We start from the raw sequence: 27,187 nt of genomic DNA on the forward strand, positions 1-27,187 counted from the left end.
TCTTTTGTCACGTAGTTATTTTCATAATACCCCTCAGGTCACTAATTTTTCTTCCTTACACTCAAGCTCTGCCATGAACCAAATTTCCCACAGTCCTTTGATATCTTACCCCAAGGAAGAACTTGAGTGCCAGAGTGAGACATTGGCTAAGCCCACCCCACCTCTCTACCATAAAGTCTGAAGAGTAATGCATATCACCCCATTTTTCAAATAACTAATTGAAGCCCGACCACCGAAGTAATCAGCAGAGTACCTATGTGCTACTTGACATTGTACCCGTAAGCTGCATGCAGCAGGCTGAGCTAAAAATGAGAACGCACTAATTCAGACCCTTGCTTGCCAGTGAAATGCATCTCTGCTCCCCACTCTGTAATAAGGGATTTGTGGCTTCCAGTTGAGGACAGAATGCTATTCTCAACTCTAGCACAATTAAGTCACACTGCAAGTGTACTGTGCTTCAGGAAAAACCAGATATAGTCTATGTCCCACAGAGACTGTCAGTGTTTCCAACATTTGGCCAAAATCTTGGCACCCATTCCAACGACAGCCTCCTCATCTATCTTGGGATTTTTTGGAAATACAATCACTCCAGGCCATGCCTCACTCCCTCCACACTGGCCTGAGCTCCTCTCCTCCCCATTCCCTATCCATCAGGAGACTTCTAGGGCTATCTGGAAAGGCTGCAGTTTGTTAATCCCTTCACGCCTTACACCTGGTCATCCAAAGTTACCACTCTAAGCACAGTCTAAGCACCCCAACATCTAGCCCCTCTGTCTGCATGTTCTGTTTTGTTTTGCTTTGATTGTCAGATTGTTTAATAGTGTAGAATACAGATTAATTTCAGGTTTAAAAAATAAATCAACTTTTAAGAATACGTTTGACTTTTTCCTTGAATGTCTGCACATTTTCTTATTGTTTCATGTCTGTCCTCCCTGAATGAACCTCCTATTATTATCCTCCTTCCAAACTCTGCCCATTCCAAGGTAAATATCTTCACCTTCTCTTTTAGTATCACCTCTAGCTTCTCATCTAAAACCTGATTCCTCAAAAAACACTGTCCCCTGCCATCTTCCCAAATGCTTACTTATTCCTCCAAATCTCTAGACTGATGAGTGGGGCCCAAAGGCCACTTACTCCCAACACTGTTCCAGACTGATTCTGCCACTGTTCCACAAAACTTCTGACCCACTGAGGCTCAGGCTGTTGTGTTCTGAATGTTTGTTTCTCCCCCGGAATTCATATGCTGAAATCCTAACCCCTAGGGTGATGGAATTAGGAGGTGGTGCCTTTGAGAGATGACCAGGACATGAGGGTAGAGCCCTCATGAATGGGATTAGTGTCCTTATAAAAGTGAGAAGACAGTCATCCATGCACAGGAAGCGTCTCCTCACCAGACATCGAATCCGCCATCACTTTGATCTTGGACTTCCAGCCTCCGGAACTAGGAGAAATAAATTCCTGATATTTATGAGCCACCCAGTCTGTGGTATTCTGTTACAGCAGGCCCAAAGAACAAAGATAGGCCATCTGGCTATACCACTCTCCTCCTCTCTTTGTCACTGTTCTCCAGCCTAAGTGTACTTTGGATGATATTAAGAGGAATTGCCTCTCGTTTACTGATGACATGGGTACCAGGTTCACGATTGTCCTTTTCACTCTCAAGTCACATCAGCAGTCTGGACAAGTTCAACTTCGTGAGAACGCTTCATCCCGTGCTCAAACCCTGAGTCCTTCCTCAGCTCCACGCCCTGGATCCAGGAGGTACACACCAGTATGGCAGTGTTTTACTCTGATTGGTCATTATCAGACCGGTTAAATATATTGACTGTCACCCTTTTGTGATACTGGTATAATTCAGAAATCTTAAACCCGGAAGCTCCTTTTCTGATGGCAACATCTTTCCCTTATGGCTCTCCTATTCATTTATTTGCACTACATCAGTTCTTTAACCTTACCCTGACTCCCAGGCCCTTGACCTTTCTACATTCTCCTGATCTTTCAACCCCTATCCTATCATCATCCTCTCCCTGCTCTGCCTTCTACGCGTGGTTAATCGCTTCAGCCATGCAATTGCATTGCCCATCAACTAGCTCGCCCCATCAATCTCTGCCACGCTCAACTGGAAAAACCCCAACCCTCAGCCAGAGAAGAAAATCCTAAAGCACGCACAGATTTGGTGTCACTTAAAACTGATCAGCTTCCAGCTTAACAGGACCCTCGGCGCGGCCTGGGAATCTTCCCACCCATCCCTGTTCGGCTCTGTCTTCCACTCTCCACAGCAAGGATTAAAACCTTCTCTACTCCCACCCAACCACCTTTCTACTAACGCTTAGCAGAAAATCTTGCTTCTCACCGCACAGGCAAAATGGAAATCCCTCAATTCCCTGCCACCAGAGCCATCCACACCCATTCTTTTATGCTTCCTGCCACAAAAAAGTACGGCATCTCTCTTCCTGGCTCAGAATAATGAATCTACCTCAGGTCTAGATCCCAACCATGTCCCCCTCATGCAAGATCCCTGGCCTTCAGGTGCCCCTTTCTCGCATCCCTTGGCAGCCCCTCCCTTCTGCCCCCTCCCAGAGCTGTCTCTCTTTCAGCTGCCACCACCTCTCTCACAATTGCACCATCTTCTTTACAGAGACGTCTGCACTCCTTGTCATTTCTTCACCTCCCATTCACTCTTTAGTTCTTTAGAATCTGGCATCCACCTCCACTGAAATGACTCTAAACTAGGTCAAAACATCTCTGGTTGCTAACTCCAAAATCCTTATCTTATGGGATTAATCTGCCCCATTTGGCACTGATAAACATTCTGTCCTCTGTAAAAGGCCACCGTGACAACACTCCTCAGCCTCTTCCTCTTCCCGTCCCCGAAAGGACAGAGTTGTTCAGCCTTGTGTTCTGGTCCTTCTTTTCATTCTGCGTCCTCTCTTTCAGTACCGTATCTACTGACATGTTTCAATTCCTGTTTATATATTAAGAACTCCAAAACTATATTTCCCTTGAAAATGACCCACTTGGCCAACTGGATACTTCCTCTCCGATGTACAATAGCCACCGAAAACGTAACATACCCAAAACTGAATTCTCCAAACATCCTTCATGGTCAGAGCCTTCCCAAACTCACCAAACAGCATCTCCATCCGCCTGAATACCATCTTTGATGCTTGTCTCCTGACCGCTCTTAGCAAATAGGAACCACGGATTTCTCCTTCTAATTGTCTCCCTACTCTGTCCATTTATCCACGTTCACATGGCTGCTACCTTGACTTAGGCCTCATTCTCAAGAGTCTCCTAAATTCTCTCTCAGATTTCAGGAATGCCCTGCCTTTGTCCCCACACACGTTCCCTACTTCAGGGACAAGAGATTCTTCCCAGAGAGTAAATCTGATTGTCACCCCACTGCTTAGAAACCATCAACGGCAACCGTAAAATACCAGAAAAAGATGAACACCACACACTGAATATCATATAAAATGCTGCATGATCCGGCCCCTTCTTAGTTTTCAATCTCCTGCCAACCTATTCAAATCCATCCTACTTCTCTTGCTGGGAGCTCCAGCCAAGTACTTAGTATGTGCGATTTCATGCATTTACCTTGCTTTCCTTGACCTTTGTTAATACTTTATATTAGCAATACAATTACACTTTGTTCCATCTATACACACACACACACGCACACGCACACACACACACACTCACATCTGGCTAACTACTATTCACCCTCTGGAACTCAGTGAAATCATCCTTTGCTCCAAGAAGCCTTATATAACTACCTAAGACCGAGTTAGGTACTCTTTCCGTTGCTTCCAAAGCTTCTCATGCTTACTTCCTCAACGGAGAATTTGAATTTTTTTTTTTCGTGTTTTATGTATTTTGAGAGAGGGAGAGACAGAGCACAGGCAGGGGAGGGGCAGAGAGAGAAGGGGAGAGAGACTGAAGCAGGCTCCGCACTGTCAGCACAGAGCCCAATGTAGGGGTCAGTCTCGCAAACCACGAGATCATGACCTGAGCTGAAATCAAGAGCCAGATGCTTAACTGACTGAGCCAGCCAGGCACACCCCCCCCCCCCCCTTACTGGATCTGAATTGCCTATGGACTTGTTTTTCTTCCCTCGTGAGCTGTATGTTATTTGAGAGCCAGGTCAGTATCTTTTTCTCAAAATTGTGTGCCTAGTGTCTAGCACAGTGTCTGGCATATAATAGGAACTCTGGCTGAATTTAATTACATGAGAATGTGGCATAGCTACGTTAATTAAAAAGTGATCATTCTCTTTCCAGAAGATTCTGTTTTTATTTATCTATTTTTAAACATTTAACGTTTATTTATTTTTGAGACAGAGAGAGACAGCATGAACAGGGGAGGGGCAGAGAGAGAGGGAGACACAGAATCCGAAACAGGCTCCAGGCTCTGAGCTGTCAGCACAGAGCCCGACGCGGGGCTCGAACCCACGGACCACGAGACCGTGACCTGAGCCGGAGTCGGACGCTTAACCGACCGAGCCACCCAGGCGCCCCAGATTTTGTTTTTAGACAATAGCAAGACACATGTGAGACACACATACTGCTGTTAGCATCTGTAATCATAAACACTCAGGTGGGAAAAGTGGCGAAGCAAATGAAAGAAAATTCCAAAAGAACAAATACAACTGGCCTTTGAAAATGAAAAAATTCAATATCTGTACCTTTTCATCTGTATAACGAGAAAAGATTTTGTTAATAATAATTTCCAATGTTGATTAGTGTTTGGGGAAAAAAACAAAACTTTCAAACACCACTAACTGGAATGCAAAACACAGTACCTTTTTGGGGATATCCTATAAGTACCTGTACAGGGTCTTAAAGTTTATGCCTTTAAACTAGAGATCCCACAGATACAAATGTAGTATAAGGAAATATACACATGTAACACTTTACTCTGGAAATTTTTAACCCAAAAATTTGTGTTACCCAATAAAAATAATCTCTATATGCAATAAGTGATTAAGGAAATTGTAATGAAATAATATTTAGCCATTAAAAAAGATAAAAAGCATATTTACAGACATAGGAAAAGGTTCAAAATATATAAGTGATAAAACACTTAGCAAAATATATGTACATTATGATCTCCTGTTTGTATGTGTACCCAAATATATATATATATGAATATGTATATTGAATTATATATAATTCATAATTATATGAATACATAAGGCTAGAAGATTACATAATAAAATGTTGATAGTGATTATTTTTGTTTAAAGAGTTACTTGCCATTTTGGCTTTGCTTTTTGCAGTGTTTTTCGGGTTTTGGTTTTGGTGGGATTTTTTTTGTATTTTTACAATGTGCTATTTTGTTGTTTTATTTATTTTTTTTTTCAACGTTTATTTATTTTGGGGACAGAGAGAGACAGAGCATGAACGGGGGAGGGGCAGAGAGAGAGGGAGACACAGAATCGGAAACAGGCTCCAGGCTCTGAGCCATCAGCCCAGAGCCTGACGCGGGGCTCAAACTCACGGACCACGAGATCATGACCTGGCTGAAGTCGGACGCTTAACCGACTGCGCCACCCAGGCGCTCCGCGTTGTTTTATTTTTTTAATGTTTATTTATTTATTTTGAGAAAGAGAGTGCAAGCAGGGGATGGGGCAGGAGACAGGGAGAGAGAGAATCTTAAGAAGGCTCCACACTCAGCATACAGTGCAACATGGGGCTCAATCCCACGACTCTGACCTAAACTGAAATCAAGAGTCAGTTGCTTAACCAACTGAGTCACCCAGGCACCCTACCATATGCTATTTTTATGAAACAAAAATAAAATTTTTTAAAATCAAAATCAAAAAGCAGACCTTAAATCAGTCACTTATTACCATAAAACGACTCTATTTTGCCCTTAAGAGATCCGAAATATAGATACCATGGTCTCACCATATATATTTATATAAATGGCCTCTTTAAAAGAGCAAACTCCCTCATCATATTTGACTGACAGCTGTTCACATATACCTCTAATGGTTTTGATATTTAAGAGATATGTGTCTGTTCCAAGAAAACTGCTGAATCCCACAACCCAGGTCAAGGCAATTCATATATCACAAAACATCATGATCCAGTTCCTACTAAGTTCCAGACTCTGTATTCATCACAGTCTAGGACTAATAGCCCCCTCCACCCCTACAAAATAATAACAGTTCAACATTTTTTTCTTATTTTTTTTTTAATGAGTAAAAACCACTCCTTATCGGGTTACAGATTTGTCGTTCCCTCCTATACCGTGAGGAAGCCACTGGGATGGCAAATTCTTTGAGCTGTTTTCCCCAGCAGAAAAGTAAATCACACCTGATCTTTGCCCCCTCCTCACCCTCTTGGCTGTATGAACGGAGGTGAGCGTTTGCGAGGTAGCGTGCTGTCCGGGAGAGGTACCACTTGCTCTCAGGAACCGGAGCAAACCCAGCTGTCGCGCTTTTGATCAAACCCATTCCTCAGTCCTCCTTATTCCCTTGAATAACAAACTATCTTAACACTCGCATGAACTAAAATCACTTGCCCTGTCAGCCTCCTGAAGGGAAGTAGCAGACCTGGAAGTAAGTGAAGTTCTACAAGACCCAAAGTCAAGTCGGTGCCAAACCATCAGCGAAACAAAGTATGGAGGTCTTCAACCCGCCAATCAGGACAAATGCTTTGAACAGCGGCTTACCAAGTCAGTGAGGAAGGACATCGGGAGTCAGCCTATCTCGTGAAATCTGGGCTAGAAGGCGGCCACATCCAACAAAACTACTCCTATGCTGCCCCCACCCCATCTGTCTTTTAGGGACCTTTCATCTCTGACAACAAGAAATAAAATGGGAAGCGGGGGCTCAGCACAAAGAAATGGAATTAGCGACAGTGGCTTGCTCTAAAGCTTGTGCCAGCGGCAGTACAACCCACGTCCCCAGCTCTGCTTCACCTCGCCTCTCCTGCGAGAGCCCAGCATTGCCAGCACGTGCCCTTGGCCTCGGTGCAATGGCTGTGGCCTTAGTGTACAATCTTCAGCCCAATTTCTCTTGGACCCTCTGACCCTTCTCAGCAAGTCCCACTGGGCTCCAAAAAAGGTCAGTCCTCACCATCTCCACTGTCGAGTCCCTTCCCTAACTTTTCTGCCCCCTTCTTTGTTCTCCTACCGATCAACACATTATATAACTTAACTGGGTTCTGAATCTTGTCTGGACAATGGCAGACTCAGCATACTCAGATAGCAGAGATGATCTCCCTGTAAAATAAATTCATGGAGCCATTTAACAGAGTAGCTGTGGGGGCCTGGCCGAGAGCTGGTATCTCCCGTTGCCAAAACCTAGTTTCCCTTTATCTCTCTTTTTGTTCCATTTTCTTTTCATTTAAGGTTAATGTTCCTAGGCTTTTCAAAACAGGTGACTCTGGCTATGTTAAATAAAGCAAGGTGTGATAGCATCTTCCATGACTTCAGATGTCAAACACTGGGGAGAAGAGGGAAAAGTACTTTTAAATGACCACATCCTCTTAATAACATTCCAAGGCAGAGAACGCTTATCTTGATTTTAATTTTTCAGTCTCCTGTCATCTCTTCCTCTAAAAATATGGCTGAAAGAAAGATCGCCCATGAAGCACTTATCAGAAAGCCATTAACTAATGTGTTTGTGGGAGCCAGCTGGAGTATGGGGCAGATGACTGGTAAGGATTGGAGTGGGGAAAGTGACAATGGCACATGATGAGAACACACTTTATACTCTGTAAGGTCAGGCATCATTTTATAAACACAGACTTGAACAAATTCAAATATTAAAGTTATTTGCACAAAGCATGGCCTGAAATTCACCTCTGAGTTTCCTCTGAAGAAAGAGCTAATCAAGAAAATGCGTAAGACTGACAAACTTAGGGAGAGAACATTTAACTTACTTAGAAAATTAAATTGTTTTCAGTCTCCAAAGAAGCTCTGATTTAAAACAAGTCATTCTTACCTAGTGTTTAAGCTTGTGGCTTCAAGCCTCTCTTAGCCAACATGGCAACATTTCCACGTATGTGAAAGCCAGACTTCCAGAAACGTCAGCATTTGTCAGTGTTGTTCACAGTGAATGATCCATGAACCACCTGGAGTTCTAGGTAGATCTAGGCTCCACTCACCCTTAGCTCTCCATCACCTCAGCCCCTTTCCTGACCTTGTGAATCAGAACCTACTCTAGGATTGAGTTTGGAGTCTAGAAGCCCTTTCCTGCAAGGCACTTCTAGCAGCGTGGATGGGTATGTGTGGTCGGGCAGGATTTGACCTATAGAAGTCTTGTATATAAGAACTCAGCTAGAGACAGAATTGAAGAATCCTGGACATCTAGTACTAGAGACCCAAGTACTGATGCTTGGACAATGACCAACAGCACCTTCAATTATTAAAGAGAAAATACAGAGCTCAACAAGGTTTCTAGATCGAATGTAAGGGAAGAAATCAGGAATTAAGGACCAGAGACAATGGCTGCATCTTGTTAGCAAGAGGTTCAAGATCCCAAAGACAGAAATCCTAGAACAAAGATCAGAACCCAGTGGCAAAGCAGTCGATCAAGAAATATACAAAGAGCTACAGTTAGCAGCAAAATAGACATGGCGGTGTGCTAAGGTCTTCTGAGGACGGGGCTTGTCCAAGGCATCTTGGTTCTTGAGCTGGGACGAGTCCACATAAGCGCATAAGTACATCTGATTAAGAAGAACAGACACATACTAATTAAGAGCCCAAGCTACTCCCAACCCCAAGTCTCCCTGAACTCAGCGAAATACAGGAGTTTCTGTAATAATGCCTCGTGTTAAATGTACAATGCCACCAATGGCTACGGTTCATCATCACAGGGAAAGAGGAGAGGGACACAGGCACTTGGGAGGGGAAGGAGCTGACATCACGTTATATCCCCAGGCTGAGTTTTAACAAGGGCAAGGTAACTCATCATTAGCCCAGTGTGCAAGTTCCAGCAATCAAATCACTCAAGCCCAGGCCCAGGGGAACAGGCGCATCTGTAGAGGAAGTACTCTCATTGTTCAGTGTTGAGCAATCGGCCAGGCAAGGGGTTAGAGCAGAAGCAGGAGTTTTCCCTCTCTCTGGACTTCTCCAGCCTACTAAGTAAACCAGCACTGCCAATGGCATGAAATAACATAAAATACACATTCTCTGAGAACCTACCGGGGGCACTGTCCTACCTGCTCTCACACGTACCATTTAATAGCCCCAGTAACGCTGAGAAACGATTTGTGTTAGCCCCATTTTACAGATAAGAAGGCCAAGGTACAGAGAAGATAAGGGATCTGCCCAACAACCTTTCTGACAATTTTTCATGCTCAGAACACTGGTCAGACATTTTGCAGAAGCTACTTCTTTTCCAGTAAAAAACAAATTATACGGCAACTTCACTACTTTTACGGTGAAAAAGGCTTTAGAAGTTGGATACGCACATGCATATATAAACATGAACACCACAGTCTCAATCTTGTATTTAGTTTGGGGAAAGAGAAAAGAAGTTCCTGTGGATTCTTTTAAGTGCACCTCTCTTGTTTGGCCCAAGTTCTGCAAGAAAACCACTGTGATTAAAGCCTGCAGAAGTGTTCATCCACTCACACTCTGAACCCAGTTCTGTCCAATGCCAAACTCTGCTTTTGTTTTTTGGTTTGTTTTTTTTTTTTTAATTTAAAGACAAGTTATTAACATACAGTGTAGTTTTGGCTTCAGGAGTAGAACCCAGTGACTCCTCTCTTACACAGGACACCCAGTGCTCATCCCAAAAAGTGCCCTCCTTAATGCCCGTTACACATTTAACCCATATCCCACTCCACCCTCAGCAACCCTCAGTTTAGTCTCTCTAGTTAAGAGTCTCTTACAGTTTGCCTCCCTCTCTGTTTTTATCTTATCTTTCCTTGCCTTCCCCTATCTTCATTTGTTGTGTTTATCAAATTCCACATATAAGTGAAATCGTATGGTATCCGTCTTTCTCTGATTTCTTTTGCTTAGCATAACACACTCTAGTTCCACCCATGTTGTTGCAAATGGCAAGATTTCATTCTTTTTCACCACCAAGTGGTATTCCATTGTATATATAATGTATAGGCCACATCTTCCTAATCCATTCATCAGTTGATGGACCTTCGCACTCTTTCCGTAAGTCGGCTATTGTTGATAACGCTGCTATAAACATTGGGATCCGTGTGCCCCTATGAATCAGCATCTTTTTATCCTTTGGCTAAATACCCAGTAATACAGTTGCTGATACCGTGCTGCACTTCTGCATTCCTGTTCCCTCTGAAGCTCTTTCCCCAGTTCCCGCCACTCATCGGGACCCAGTTCAAATTCCTACCTCCTACAGAAAATCTTGGGTGAGCCATCAGTCAGTGCTACTTCTTTCTTCTCACCTTATGGCAAGAAGGGACAGAATAAGGAGTCAGCATCAACACAGGTGCTGATTTTGAGGACAAAAATCAGAGATGGTACAAGGCTAGGCTGCCAGGATACTAGAAAAAGCGAATCAAAACATAGTGAAAGCAGCCAAAATATAGCTAGGGCTGGTCCCAAGTCTAACCAGCAGGCAAGGCAACAAAAGTCATAAAGCTTTGCAGAAAATATTGAGGGGGAAGAGTCCAGGAGTCAACCCCAGGGGATGAGATGGCTGGAGGTAACAAGGAGACCAAGTACGGGAGCAGGTGGTGACCTGGTCATTCCAGAGTGAGTCCCCAAGTTGCCTTAAGGACCAGACCTTTTTTGCCACGGGTGGTTGGGGGGTGGGGAGGGCTCGTGTCCACCTTCAGAGCAAAGCAATAGAAACCCAGAATCTGACACCATGATTTCAACCAGCACCCCTCACCCAGAGGTGGAAGGTCCGTTTTAGGGACATGAGCAATGGCACCACTGGTCTCCCCGATATTTACCACCACCACCACGCCAATGCCCGAAATGTCTTTGGTTGTAAACAGAACATAATGGCTTCTATGAAGGATGAGACTTAAGGTGCTATCAACTGGAAGAGAGGAATCAAGAATTCCTTCCCCAGGATCAGAGTGTGCAAGGAAGAACTTGGCTCCAGAAAAGTCAGAAGACACGGACATCATGGAAAGCAAAGCGGCGTGGCCAGTGGAAAAAGGCGGCTGGGCATTTCCTAGGCTCTGTTTGACCCTTATTAACAGCTCCAGGTGTCTCTTACTTCTCATCCAATTGAAACTGGTCCTGGAGAGGGATGGGAGGGAATGGTCAGTGACCAATATCTGATGGAGGCTCCGTGGGCACCCCCAGCCCCCTCATGCCACTCCAGAGGACGGAAGATATGCAGAACTGAGAACAAGCTCACCCTGAGTTTGCAGCCTGGAGGTGGCCATGCTATTCCTGCTGTCGCTGATTTTGCTCTGTAATGTTGGACAAGTGCCAGAACCTCTCTTGTATTTTCATTAATTCATGAGCAAGATGTCTAATCCCTGTCTCATAAGAATGCTGTGAAAATTAATGAGCTTATAAAAAACTAAACAAAACTGAGGCAAAAGTCCTCTGGATACCCTAGAGATGCTATAAACACCAGGTGATCTAATTTAAAATACAGATGTGAATTTCCATTTATGTGAGCCAATATAAGAACATTCAATTTACAAAGCAATGGCTATTTGCTTATTTTTGAAAGGGGGTGGGGGCCAGGGAGGGTCCTACACAGAAGACAGAATATCCTAGAAGTGGAAGAAAGTTGATGTTGGGCACTTAGTTTAAGATTTGAAATCAATAACCTTTATTGGACTCTTACTATGTGCCAGGTGCCATACTAAGCATATATTATCTCATTTAATCCCCAGGGTAATCTACGGAAAAGGTTCTCACTATCTCCCATTTCACAGATAACAAAACAGAAATTCTGAGAGATTAAGTAATCAGCCAGAGGTCACAGATCTAACCAGTAATGGAGGCAAGATTCAAACCCCAGAACTGCTCTGTTTTTCACTTACTTCTCTTTCCATTAAACCAACCTCATCCCCAACGAATTTATAGACCCCGTAGAACATGTAACGTTCATAGAGTATCCAATGGCAAAAATACAAAAAAAAACCAAAAAACAAAAAACGAAACTTGGCAGAGCAGCTAAGGGACAAAGCTTAGAAATCCAAATGCTCATCAAAGCTGGAGACAACACATACGATAAATTATCTCTAAAATTATGTAAATCCGTAGGAGAGTAAGTAACACACAATGTATGAAATTCTTATTTGCCTTTGCCCTTCCACTCAGTTCCTTCTGGTAGTCATAGTTATGACAGGGGTTTCTAGGGGTGCAGAATGCCGCCCCCCATGGAGAAGGGCATCTCTTGCCTGGGAGTCCAGCCTCCTCCGACCCTATATCCCCTACAGCTGTGGGCCGGTCAGTGCCCCTCTCCAGAAAATCTAGTACGACTCATCAACACTGACAGAGGACCCGTCAGGCACCAGGCACCTGCCCGACAGCCTCTTCCAGCTCTCAGGTTCCACCCACTCAAGTGACGATTAACGGTGCACTTGCCTGCAGAAACTACAATGTTCAATCCTTCCCAGTGCCTCACTGATTGCTGAGAAGGAGAGGTGAAAGGGACTCCAGGCGATCCTCAGTTGGCCCCTCGTCGCAAACCTAGCAAGCCCCGGCTCTACCTTCCCCCCCTCTGCAGCCTGACATCCCAGCCATCTGATGATTAACACGTCTTCCTGCAAAGGGAGCAATCACCTCCCGGCCCCGGGGGGAGTTGGTGACCCTGGGCTTCCTCCACCCCACGTGGTGTCCACCTGTTTCCTCCTTCTCCCTCGTGCAGTTCTCAAGACACTGCCTAAAGCCCAGAAGCAGAGACGAATGCAACCCGGAGCCCTGTGAGTGAGGCTGAGTTTAGTCAGCCATTCAGAACGGTGCTGGAATCTTCCCTTTTCAGTCTCGAGAGGCAAGCCCCAGACCACTGGGGCTCCTCTACACCACCTGCGGACTCCATTTGACGCCTCGGCCAGGAAGCATATAATGATTGGGGGTGGGGGGAGGAGGCATACCCTTCTCCCTAGAACGGAACTGCAGGAAAGGTCAGAAAGCCAATTGTGTACGTCCCTGGGGCCGGTAACACCCACATAACTATCCGAGGTCAGCCTCAGGCTTATGGAAAATAGGCAGATGCCGATCGGCTGGTAGAATTTTAGGGATACCCAGACAGCACCCCCTGAATGAGAAAGACTGCCTTCCCCCCCCCAACCTTGCTAATGCCTGAACCCCCAGGCTGCCAGCTCAGCCCATGGACTTATCGTCTTTGTTCCCACGTCCTCTGAGCCTGAGATAAGCCCTGAGATGCTGGCCGAGGCTGGGGTGCTGTCCTGGGGGCTGGACAGCTGGCTCAGATGACCTGGTCACTCAGGATAAGCAGGCCAGGTCCAGGAATGAGGGTTGCCCACCCAGCCCTGTGCCCTTGTGCCAGGCCACCCCTCCCACAAACCACAGGACCTAGAGCCAAAATATAAACCACTTGAGGTACTCCGGCTGCTTCACTCACTGTGATTGTCTCGCTTTCTAGTTCTTTCCACCCTTGCTGGGCTTCTTCTGGTTGCTCTATTTCAATGCCCAATCAACCTGTAGCCCTTGTACTTTTCTTTTTCATTTCTAGTACCTTCCTTGCTGCCTTGAATCGACAATGGGATTCCGCTTCCATGGCGCTAGGGCGGGGAATCGTCACAAAGAGGCTTTGCAGTCAGACAGGCCAGGGTCTGGCGCCCGCTCCGCCATTCGTTAGCCATATGAGCTTAAGCAAGTTATTTTAGACTCCCTTAGCTTTGGTTTCTTTACCTATAAGATGAGGTCACTAATAGCAGCCATGTAAGGTCATCGGGATGATTAAATCAGATAAAAGATGTCAAGTCCAGAGGCTGGTAGGACCTCAGGAATGGTCACACTCATCCCCTGGCTGTCCCCAGTCCCGAACAGCTGCCCAAGCAAAGCCAACCCAGCCCAGCCCTCTTCCCAGCCAGGCTCCTCCTGACACAGCTGAGAGCTGGAGGCACGAGGAGAGCCGCCAGGCAGGGCCAGGGGAGAGGCAAATACTGTCATCAGATCCCAGAGGAGCATAGGCACCCAAAGGGGAGGAAACGCCAGAGGCCAGCGCTGGGTGAGTGTCCATCGCCAGGGTTGAGAATGGGGCAGCAGTGTCTGGAACTTAGCTGTGGTGATGCTGACTATCTGGTTCTTCAGGGAGGCACAGGGTTGCAAAGTGAGGAGCTGGCCAGAGCATGCTTAAAATAACAGCTAGGAGGGTAAGTGTTTATGCCCCACCTCCGTGATGTACACCTCGGGCTGAAAGCGTTTCCCTTCCTCTCCAGAGCGCGGAATTCTTGACGGAGAAGAAGCAAGGATGAGGGCACTAGACCTGGAGGGGAGACAGGAGAAAGACATCGAGGGGCAGGATAGGCTCAGAGAAGGGAGGAGGTACCCCAAAGATAGCTTAATTCTTGGTTTCCTTTTCCTCTGGAAAGACCTGCAAGGTTCTTCAGCACCAGGCAGTAGATGTAGCTTGTGTCCTCAGTACCAAGCACGGGGCCTACACGGGTGAAAAAATAAATCTCATAACACAAGCTGCCTTCGGACCTCTCAAGAGATTCTGCCCACCCCGCTGCTGCCCTTTATTCGTGACCAGCATCCCAGCACCACCGCATGAAAGCCAGCCCAGGGCAGCGGCACCTGATGGAGACGTCTGTCGGCCTCCCCCACGCGCACTGCCCACCTACACCTGCCCTTCCTCGCTTTCCATTCCCTGACTCCGCACCCAAACTCTTAAGAGGCAAGAGTTGGGAGAGTGGTTGGATGCGCAGGCACTGGAACGGGCCTATGTCGGTTCAATGCTTAGCTCTAGTTTGGGATTTGGGCAAGTTGCCAATCCTCGCGGAGCCTTGAGCTCTTTACCTTTAAGGCGGGATTGTAATTCCTACCTCATAAGGTTGCGCGAAAGTTAAATAGCTTAACACGTGCAGAGTGCCTACTTGATACTAAGTGCTCGATTAATATAATAGAAAATGTATAAATTATTAATATCTTTCAACCCCTCTCCGGGGTCTGACAACTCATTTTAGACTCCGCTCTGAGTGTCTCAACTCACCTCCCCAGCAGATTGCTTGAGCAATACATCACTTCAGTGTAAGCACCAATCATTGCTATTTAGGTGAGAACCACTGCTCCCACCAGCTCCCCACTCCCACCCTTCCAAGCAAGCACCCCTGCCTGGCAAGCAAACTCCACACAAGAAAAGATGCAGACAATCAATCAGTGTGGTGTCACGGAGCATCTTCAATAAGATTAATAACAATGGTGCCTTCAATAAGGGAACGTAAATTGGACAGTAGGCAGCAAATGTTCCCCTACAAACTTCTGCGTGCAGAGCATTTATGCTCAACCTCACTTGCGTATAGTTTCCTGATGTATAAATGCGACTGTTGGGGAAAACCTTTCTGGTTCCTAAGCTTTCTGCATTATATGACCGTTAAAAATCTGGTGAAAGCTCCCTTTGAATCTGTCGTACAGGCCCTGGATTAAGAAGCCCTGGGCCAGATGATTTCTGACATATAGGAAGCAGGTTAAGAAAATAAGATAATATAGAGAGACATGGCTTTCATCTGATATGCACTGTTACATCCATGCTGACTGTTAAAATCTTGAAATACTTCTATTCTGGGTAGTAAATGGCATCTGTCCCAAAGCCCTCCCACCTCTGTGTCCCTGCTAGTCTGGACCTTCTGGTTCCTGCCCCAGACCCTAAAGATATCCTCATCATCTAGCAATTAATGGAACCAAAGTGGTGGTGGGGGGGCGTTTGAGGCCCTGTACTAACACTACGGCCAGGAACCATTTGATCAATTAGTGCCCACTGTTTTCAGTACCATTCCTAGTATATGCTAAATCTTCAAAGAATGGTGCGACAATGGCTTAGGAGATCAGAGGACTCAGAAAAGTTTCATAGAGAAGGTGATATCGGAACTAGGCTTTGAATGTGGTATATGATATAGCTAACACGGAGGGAGGAGTCCTTCCAGAAAAAGGGAGACTCAAAGGAGGCAAAGCATGAAGTGGGTTCAGTGGACAGGAAGGACACTAGTTTGGGCAACTAGATCATATTCATCAGGAACAAAAATGGAAAAGCAGGGAGGGACCAATGGGCCAAGGACCTTAAATGGCCAAGCTAGTTTGGACTTTGCCCTCCAACACAGAACCAGGCTTATCTTAAATGGGATGAAGGGCTAGACTCTTAGCTAGGATATTCCCACTAATCTAACCACACCGTATCATTCTAAAACCTCAGGGAGTGAAATGAAAAATTCGGAAAATAAAGGGAAATATACTATAACCACAGATTATCATAAAGTCCAGAGGCTTTGAATTTTGTCCTGACTCTACCTCATTCAACAGCTCAGAGTTTCCAAGGCCTTTGCCAGCTCCAAAGTTATTTGATATTAAGATAGAGAATTTGGGTTCCTGTGTATCTTTCTCCCTTAAAACTTTTAGATTTGGAGGTCCACACAGGGAGTTCTTGGACTAGTGCACCAATGATCAACCACAATCACCACATTTGTTGTATTTTTCTTTCGTAGCTTCTCCCTTAGGTCATTAAAAATTTCCAATTCCAGCGGCCACTTGAGAATTCCATTCGTACCTCAAAGCAGTTGATAAGAATGCCCTGTTACCGGGGACACCTCTTGGTTTGGCTTAGTACTGAGTTTTTGGCACAATCGCTATGAGCTGGAAAAAAGTAAAAAATATTACTAGATGGAGCTCTGCCTTCCATATGTTCCTTATTTCCATTCAAATGGCTCTAGACTGGAAAGAGAGGTAAAGATAGGGGAGGGGGGTGGTTAGGGAAAGAGAGGACAGAAAAAGGGAACAGGAGAGAAAGAGAAGGAAAACAAAATAAAGTCAAAGTGTTGCATAAACATTTGCTGGCAGCTTAAGACATAAATAGACCCTAGGGGTCTTATGCTCATGAACCTGCGTTAAGCTGACACTTCGAGCCAGTCGCCATGAAGATTCCTGCCTGCAAGGGTAGGGTGTTGCAGCACTCCAGGCCGAGAGGCAGGTAGACTAGCAGCACAGTGGAGTCTGGGGGTGACAACCACCAGTCTCAGAGATGGCCAGGGGAACAGTGTGCAGGGATCTCTAGCTATCAGCTGCCGCCAAAGCACACCCCCTCCCCACCACACACACACACACACAACTCAAGATCACTAGGCAACTGCTTCTTTCAAAAGCCCCACCCTGGCTAGAACGTCAGTTCACCAAGTCAACAGCGGGCTAGGGTTCTGGGGGCTAAAACCCAATCAAAATGGCAGGGACAGAAAATTCCGGAGAGTAAGAGCAAGTTCTGATTGCAGCCAGAAGATGGTGGCAATGAAACTCAAGAACCTGAAATCTGTCTTCATGGTGCCAGATACGAGTGATAAATGCAAGAGCTCAGAGGCAAAGAGCATCAGTAGCAGAGGGAGAAGCAAAAACAGAAGTGAAGTACCCCTGACCTAAAGAACTGTCCCCACCAGGACTGCAAGTGCTCGGGCTGCTTGTGATCCAGTTTCAACTATGAAATGGGAGGTGGGTAGTGCAGCCAAGTGTCAACTCATAAGCTTAGGCACATATTAAGCAGATTAACCTCTTCCTCCCTTGCTAGGAATGTCAACACATTCACATCTATCTGTCCATGTACACACACGTGCATATACAATCTGCAACTTGGCACCTCTATCTTAAGACTGTCATCTCCTCATCTAGAGATGACTCTGGGCTACAAGTAGGAAAACATAGGCCCTAGGTCTTGACTTAATACCCACCCATTCGGGGACTCTAGAATAGTCTCTTTTCTCTAGCCCTTGGTTATGTCCCACGGTCAAACTACGGCTTATGTGAGCTAAGCTTCTGGTGGTTTGGAGGAGAAAGTGAGGGAATGAGTTGTGACAGTGCCTTGGAAAAGCATATGTGTTATATCAATATAAGAGATCCTATTATTAAAACAGCTTTGCAGGCTACTTAGTTTTTAGTTTTCTTTCAAAGCCAGACTTATCCCAAGACCAAAGCCAGTGACAGCTCATTTATGATTATAGTCAAAACGTGACTTTTGATTATTCCTAGATCAGCTCACCCTGACTTGCTTCAAGTCCTTCTCCCAACCTAAGTAGTTTTATCCTAGAGTTGCCAGAAAAGAATGCAAGACATCCAGTTAATGTGAATTTAAGATAAACACCAAATAACTTTTTAGTAGATCCTAAATCACGCATGAGACATACTTATACTAAAAATGTATCCCTGGGGCGCCTGGGTGGCGCAGTTTAAGCGTCCGACTTCAGCCAGGTCACGATCTCGCGGTCCGTGAGTTCGAGCCCCGCGTCGGGCTCTGGGCTGATGGCTCAGAGCCTGGAGCCTGTTTCTGATTCTGTGTCTCCCTCTCTCTCTGCCCCTCCCCCGTTCATGCTCTGTGTCTCTCTGTCCCAAAAAAATAAATAAACGTTAAAAAAAAATTTTAAAAAAATGTATCCCTTGTTTATCTTAATCTCAAGCTTAAATGCACTGTTTTTATTTGCTGGATCTGGCAACCCTATTTTATTCATACACCAACATCTTATCTCCTCCTGAACCCAACAGTATTATTCAATATAGTAATGATGTTGGCCAACCTTACGACAGAAGTGAGACATTAGTTGCCAATTTCATTCTTCTTGAAAACACCGAGTATCTTTTTATTTATGTATTTATTTTATAAATACATTTCAACCTTTTTTCATAAAAAGTCTGTAAAAGCAAAAAGCTCAGAGATTAGAATGCCTAGCTCCCCAGTCCCTTTCTCTTCCTTGTGCCCATGTTGCAGCCTGGCCTCTCTAAATAACAGAAGACTAAACATAAGAGACTCTTTTTTTTTAATATGAAATTTATTGTCAAATTGGTTTCCATACAACACCCAGTGCTCATCCCAACAGGTGCCCTCCTCAATACCCATCACACACCCTCACCTCCCTCCCACCCCCCATCAACCCTCAGTTTATTCTCAGTTTTCAAGAGTCTCTTATGGCTTGGCTCCTTCCCTCTCTAACTTTTTTTTTTTCCTTCCCCTCCCCTCTTAAGTTTCTGTTAAGTTTCTTCTGTTAAGTTTCTCAGGATCCACATAAGAGTGAAAACATGTGGTATCTGTCTTTCTCTGTATGACTTATTTCACTTTGCATAAGACTCTCCAGTTCCATCCACGTTGCTACCAAAGGCCATATTTCATTCTTTCTCATTGCCAAGTAGTATTCCAGTGTATATATAAACCACAACTTCTTTATCCAGTCATCAGTTGATGGACATTTAGGCTCTTTCCATAGTTTGGCTATTGTTAAAAGTGCTGCTATAAACTGGGGTACAAGTGCCCCTATGCATCAGCACTCCTGTATCCTTTGGGTAAATTCCTAGCAGTGCTACTGCTGGGTCGTAGGGTAGGTCTATTTTTAATTTTTTGAGGAACCTCCATGCTGTTTTCCAGAGTGGCTGTACCAGTTTGCATTCCCACCAACAATGCAAGAGGCTTCCCGTTTCTCCACATCCTCTCCAGCATCTATAGTCTTCTGATTTGTTCATTTTGGCCACCCTAACTGGCGTGAGGTGGTATCTCAGTGTGGTTTTGATTTGTAAATAAGAGACTCTAGCCCCCTCTCTCTGCCCCTCCCTTGCTTGCGCCCTCTAAAAACTAAATGAACTTTTAAAAAAATAATAATAACAGGAGACTAATCTCAAAGTAAAAGGAAAACGAAAGAAGCCCTCCCCTGTCACCAGCACCAACTGCAGTCCTGGCCTCACATCAGATCAGGGAGACTTAAAGGCCGAGATACTGGTGCTCCGCCTCAGATGCACGTCAGAATCATGGAAACATCAAAAAATTCAGATGCTGAGGTCACAATTATACCACAGTCACTTGGGGTAGTGCTCACAAATTGGTATTTTCCAAAGCTCTTCATGTGATTCTAATGAGGACCTACCACAGAAAACCACTGCCTCAGCCGTTCTATCTCATTTTTACGCCCAGTGCGATCCCCTTAGGAAGCTTTAGGAAGCTATAGGAATCGGGTGGTTGAGGAAGGAGAGTAAGGCAGCAAACAGAAATAAGATCTGATTGTACTCTGTCCTCAAGTGCTGAATCTGGAGTTGCTCTTTGCTTCTGTTTTACTTTGCCTGCGGCCACCTTTGCCCTGGAGCAAATACACCACCCGAAGCCTCTTACCAATATTAGCGATTAGATTTAAAAGATGAGATGAAAATGCGAATAATAACAAACGCTTTTAGAATTTATGACACGTTTTATCCTCACAGTCAGGCCCGTAAGGTCACCCCCACAGTACAGACAGGAAAACTGAGGCTCATGAAGTCTGAGTGGCTGAACCAAGGTCACCCATTGTGTCAGTGATCCAGTTAGAGCCAAGGTCAGGCTGTTTCCATGACACAACATTGTATCACCACATACAGCCGCTTAGGGTGTGCACTGACCAATTCCAAGGAGCATCGTTCACTGTACTATGATACGAATGGTGTCTCTGAAATAAAACCAAAGACAATCTAATATGTCGCCAAAAACTGCTGCTCCCCCCAAGTTATCAGAAACCACTGATGCAAGTACCGATGATTAGAGGTCTACAAAAAGGAACTTGGTGTGGGAACAGTCTCCTTGAACCAGGTAGCAAATCCACACGTTTTTCTGGCCCCACCAAAAAGGATGAATGGGGGAACAGGAGAGGCAGTGAGAGCAAGGGTCAAAGACAAAGAGCAACCTCCCATGGCTGCTTCATGCCCAGCATTGTCCAAATTCTCCCTACTCGAGTTCTGTTCCTCCCTCATAGCAGCTCCTAACATTTCATCTCAGCATTTTCATTGTAGCAATTCTAGCCAAACGCCTGGAACTTATTTTATACCCACACCCATTCCCTCACTCCCTCACACATAGTAAGTCAAGATGTCCTGACATTTCACACCCTAAAGAATGCTCCTATCTCTCCCTGAATGTCCAGCCCTGAACGCACATCACAGTTTGGTCCGACTGTCTGTTCCCTGAGCTGATGGAACGATCTCCCAAGGGGTCTCTGAAGTCAATCTTTGCACTTCGACTTCATGCCCCCCACAGCCACCAGGGTAATTGCTCTAAGATGCTAATGTGATGTATCCCTCCCCTGTTTAAAACTCTTCAGTGCTTCTCCCACTACTGACACGTTTGCATGATGTACGAAGCTTTTTATCAGCTGCCTGCCTATTTCTCCAGCCTCACTCTATCACTTCCTACCTTGCCTATTATGCTTTGGTAAAACCAAACTGCCCGTGGTTCCACCTTATGTCATGGGATCCCACACCAATATGCCTTTACTCATAGTGGATCTCTGACCTGAACCCTCCTCTCCCCTCCTACCGTGATTTATTTATTGTATAACATCTTCCTAGTCTTCAAGGCTCACTCAAGTGTCATTTCCTCCAAGAAGGCTTAATTCAATACCCAGCATGGGTGAAGAGCCTCATTTTTGAGTTCCCATGGCAACTTCTATTATGGTTCTTATTACACTGTAGAAAAAGTGCCATTTTTGCCTGTCCACGTGATCTCCCTTAGAGACCACAAACCAGTAACCTGAAGGCTAAATGCAACATCAGATGTTTTTTGTTTGCTTGCAGTATATCTTTTTTAAGTTCTGTGGCATAAGCCAACATTTAACAAATGAGCAAAATGATGTTCAACTTTAATCCCAGATAGAGTAACAAAGACCAGATTTAACCTCCCACCTGAAACAAACAGCACCAAACAAACAAACAAACAAACAAAGATAGGAAAAGAAGTTTTCAAGAAATTGGACATCAGGTAATGAATCCCTAAAAGATGATCCCTAGAAGATCTTTTTGTGATCCCTAAAAGATGGGAAACAAAGGAGGTAAGCCCTACCATTGCCTCAGTACATTGCCTTGAGAGAATTTCCAGACCATGACATAGAAGGGGAACCTGTACTCAGGCCAGACAACTCCTTGAACTGAGAAAACTGAGCTGACCAGGGTAGTGAGAATTCACAGTGCAGAATATCTGCAAAGAGAGAGCTATACTGGCAAGGAACTCTGGACCTCTGTAGAGGGTCCCCATTGAGCATTCAACAGAATACCAACCAACACATGCTTGTGAAAAGACTACTTGAGTCCAAGGAGAGAACAGTTCAGAAAGCGCAGGGGGGATCGTTCCCAGGACTTACATAAGTCCAGAAATATTACCTATTTCCAACAACCATACCAGAAAACCTCATATTCACAGAGCACTGGGTAAGAGGACTCACATGTTAACTCAGTAGTGTGAAATAATAAGCCCTAGAACCAAGTACTGCTCTGGTATCATTTAACAAACTTGAAAAGGAAGACACCGAATGGATCAAAATTACCAGGCATTCAAAGACACCAAAGATATGATGCCTTGTAAGGTGGGAAAACAATCCAGAACTGGGGCGCCTGGGTGGCTCAGTTGGTTAAGCGTCCAACTTCAGCTCAGGTCATGATCTCACGGTCCATACATGTGAGCCCTGCGTTGGGCTCTGTGCTGACAGCTCAGAGCCTGGAGCCTGCTTCGGATTCTGTATCTCCCTCTCTCTGCTCCTTCCCCACTCACACTCTGTCTCTGTCTCTTAAAAATGAATAAATGTTGGGGGAAAAAAGTCAAAAAAAAAGAAGAGGAAAAAAAAACAGTCCAGAACTAATACAAATGTTAGAATTGGTTGACAAGGCCATTAAAACAAACATAAAATATAACAGTATTCCATATGTTCAAAAGTTCAGTAAAGATAGGTAAGTTACAAAAATGACACAAATGTAGTGTTTAGAGATTAAAACTACAACGTCAGAAATGGTAAAATACGATATATGGGATTGATGGCAGATCAGACATTACACAAAAATAAAGAATTTAAAGACTAAGTAATAGGAACTATACAAAAAAGAAACACAAAGAGCAAAAGGGAAAAGATCATCAGCCGGACAAATTTAATGGGGTGAATATACATACTGTGGGAATTTCCAAGGAAGGAAAGGGGATAAAAAAATTTTTGAAAAAATAATGGCCGACAATTGTTTGTTCGTTATTTTGAGCAAGAAAATAAATGAGGAAGCATTGAGTTATAACCAAGATATGCATGAATCTGTACTGAATTAATAAATAAACGAGTAGATACATGGGAGACAATCGATAAATCACAGAAGAGCTCCAAATTATTTATGGAGATATTCTGCTCTGAAGGGGTGGGGAGGCATCTGACTTTACAACGGAGAAACCTGACAAATGTTATCCCAGCCTGGTGAGATAACTCCTCCCCCTCCTCTCTCTCTCAAAAATAACTAAACATTAAAAAAAAAAAAAAAAAACTAAGAAAATGTGAATTAAATATGGATTTTAGCCAACAGCATATCAATATTCGTTCATTATGATTCCTGTACCATGCTCACAGTAGATATTAATAATAGGGAAAAACGGGTGTGGCACACATGGGAACTCTGTACTATATTTGTAATTTTTATGTAAATCTAAAACTCTTCTAAAATAAACAGATATCAGCAGATTTCTCTTAGGAAAAAAAAAAGCAGGCAGGAACAGAGGAGAGGCACCTCTTTAAAGAAATGGAATAAGGGGGCGCCTGGGTGGCGCAGTCGGTTGAGCATCCGACTTCAGCCAGGTCAAGATCTCGCGGTCCGTGAGTTCGAGCCCTGCGTCGGGCTCTGGGCTGACGGCTCAGAGCCTGGAGCCTGTTTCGGATTCTGTGTCTCCCTCTCTCTCTGCCCCTCCCCCGTTCATGCTCTGTCTCTCTCTGTCCCAAAAATAAATAAATGTTGAAAAAAAATTAAAAAAAAAAAAAAAAGAAATGGAATAAGGAGGGCACCTTTTGGGATGAGCACTGGGTGTTGTATGGAAACCAATTTGACAATAAATTTCAAAAAAAAAAAAAAAAAGAAAGAAATGGAATAAAGGGTGGCTGGGAAGATAGCAGAGCGGAAGGACCCTAAGGTCACTTTGTCCCATGGATACAACAAGATAACACTCACATCAGTGTATATCGTCCAGAAAATGACCCAAAGGCTGGCAGAACAAACTCCACAAGGTAGAGAAGAGGCCACATGGAAGAAGGTAATAAGGGTGATATGGCACTGGGGCCATTCGCAGTGGGGAGGGAGTCAGTAGCATGAAGAAGGACGGAAAACAGACTTCCACACCAGGGAGCCCATGAACAGGGAGGATGAATCCTTGCAATATCTGCCTTTGAAAGTGAGAGGGGCTGAATTTTGTGAGTTCTTACCACCAGTGAGTCTGAAAGACTGGCATTTTAAAACTTGGTAGGTTCACCGCTGGGAGAGCCCACAGGGTGCTAGGAAGCTGGGTCCTCACCCTTAAAGAGATAGCACGACAAATACCTCATGCAGATATAGCACAAAACCAGCAGTTTGAAAAACACCAGGGACAGACGGGAGGGAGAGTGGTTTGCTCATCTCAGAGCACAGACCAGGGAGACAGGGATCACTGGGAGACCCTCTCCATGAACAGAGGAGCTGGAAAGTCCCATTTCCCTCCCCCACCCACTAATATAAGCAATGGCCACCTGCGGGAACCAGCACAGCACCTACACCCATTACCCAGCCTGCTTACACCAAGCCCCACACCCCTGCGCTTCAGCTAAACCACCCTTCTCAGCCACACTCACTTGAGTCGCTGCACTGTGGGCCTCTCCCACTGAAAACCAGCCTGAGCCCCACCAACAGCACATCTCCTGACCTGCACATTTTGCAAGACCTCAGCTTCTTTAGCAGTGGGGGCAAAGGGCAGGCATCATATGACAAGCAGACCACCTACACACCTTGATAAAATGCACCCCACCTCTGCTGGGGACAAAACACTGCTTACAATAGGCAAAAAGAGCCTCTGTAGATAACCAGACTGAAGAAAAAAGAGGCCAAGAATCAATATCAGGGCACATGCTACACACATAGGAGATACTCCGTAAAGCACCAGGCCCTGAAGAACAGGGTACACTGAACTGCAGGGCACTCCTGGACCCCATCTTCATAATGCTATTACTGTTAAAAGCAAGAGAAATAGCTGACTTTCCTAACACAGAGAAACACAGAAAGTCAAACAAAATGATGAGACAGAGAAATATCTCCCAAATGAAAGAACAGGACAAACCGCAGCAAGAGACCAAAAAGAAATATGTATAAGTAATATGCCTGCTGGAGAATTTAATATCATGATCAGAACGATCCTCATTGGGCTTGAGAAAAGAGTGGAGGACGTCACTGAGACCTTTAACACAGAGATAAAAAAGAACCAATCAGAGACCAAGAACTCAATAAGTGAAATTACAAATACACTTGATGGAATAAATAGGAAGCCAGATGAATCAGAGGAATGAATTAATGGTCTGGAAGAGAAAGGAATGGAAAGTAACCAAGTTGAGCAAAGGAGAGGAAAACAAAAATTATGCAAATTGAGAATACTCTTAGGGAACTCAGTGATCCCATCAAGCGTAATAATATTTGCAGTATAGGGGTCTCAGAAGAAGAGAGAAAAAAGAGGACAGAAAACTTGTTTGAAAAAATAATAGCTGAAAACTTCTCTAATCTGGGGAAAGAAACATATATCCAGATCCAGTAGGCACAGAATCCACCCAAAAATTCAACACATGGAAGTCCACCCCAAGACACATAGTAATTAACATGACAAAAAGTAGTTATAAAGAAAAAATGTTAAAGCAGCAAGAGAAAAGAAGTCAGTTACACACGAGGGAAACCCCATAAGACTATCAGAGGATTTTTCACAGAAACTTTACAGGGAGTGACACAAAATATTCAAAGTGCTGAAAAGGAAAAATCTGCAGCCAAGAATACTTTATCCAATAAGACTATCATTCAGAATGAGGAAAGGTAAAGAGTTTCTCAAATGAAAACTAAAGGAGTTCATGGCCACTAGAACAATCCTACAGAAATATTAAAGTGGACTCTTTGAATCGAAAGGAAAGACAGTGACAGCATAACAAGTAAAAACAACAAAAGCAGTAAAAATAAATATTTCTGTAAATCAGTCAAAACATTCATAAAATAATGTAAAATATGACACCATATACCTAAAATATAGATGGGAGAGGAGTAAAGAATGGGTTTAAACTTAACAATGATCAACTTAATATAAACTGCTATATACAGAAGATGTTGCGTACAAATCTAATGGTAACCACAAATCAAAAACAAATGAAAATGAAAATACAACAGTGCAAAATCTTTGGGAGGCAGCAAAACTGGTTCTAAGAGGGAAGTTTATAGAAATACAGGGCTACCTCAAGAAGCAAGTAAAATCTCAAATAAACAACCTAACCTTACATGTAAAGGAGCTAGAAAAAGAAGAACAAATAAAATCCAAACCAAGCAAAAGGAAGGATATATTAAAGATCAGAGCAGAAATAAGTGATATAGACACACATACATGCACGCACACGCACGAATAGAACTGATCAATGAAATCAGGAGCTGGTCCTTTGAAAAGATCAACAAAATTGATAAAACTCTGGCAGGACTCATAAAAAAAGAGAGAGAGAGTACCCAAATACAATCACCAATGAAGGAGGAGAAATAACAACCAACACTACAGAAATACAAACAACTATAACAGAATATTATGAAAACCTCTATGCCAACAAATTGGACAGTTTCCAAGAAATGGATAATTCCTAGAAACAGTTTTAGGAATTCCTAGATAAATTCCTACCAAAACTAAAACAGGAAGGAATAGAAAATTTGAACAAATTACCAGCAACTAAATCGAATCAGTAACAAAAAATCTCTCAAAAAACAAAAGTCCAGGACCAGCAGGCCTCACAGGTGAATTCTACCTGTGAAGAGTAGAAACAAGTAGAAAGAAGAGAAGTAGAGTAGAAATAAGAATTACCATGAAAGAAGAAGAGAAGTAAAGTAGAAGGAAGTAGAGTAGAAAGAAGAAAGAATTTCTACTTTCTAGAAAGAAGTAGAAAGAAGAGTCAATACCTATTCTTCCTAAACTACTCCAAGAAATACGAGAGGAAGGAAAACTTCCAAGTTCATCCTATGAGGCCAGCATCATCCTGATACCAAAACCAAATAAACACACCACAAAAAAAGAGAAGTACAGGCCAATATCTGTCATGAATATAAATTTAAAAATCCTCAA

The sequence above is a fragment of the Herpailurus yagouaroundi genome, unplaced genomic scaffold (genome assembly GCF_014898765.1).
Source record: "Herpailurus yagouaroundi ecotype Mexico unplaced genomic scaffold, PumYag 181, whole genome shotgun sequence".
NCBI lineage: Eukaryota > Metazoa > Chordata > Mammalia > Carnivora > Felidae > Herpailurus > Herpailurus yagouaroundi.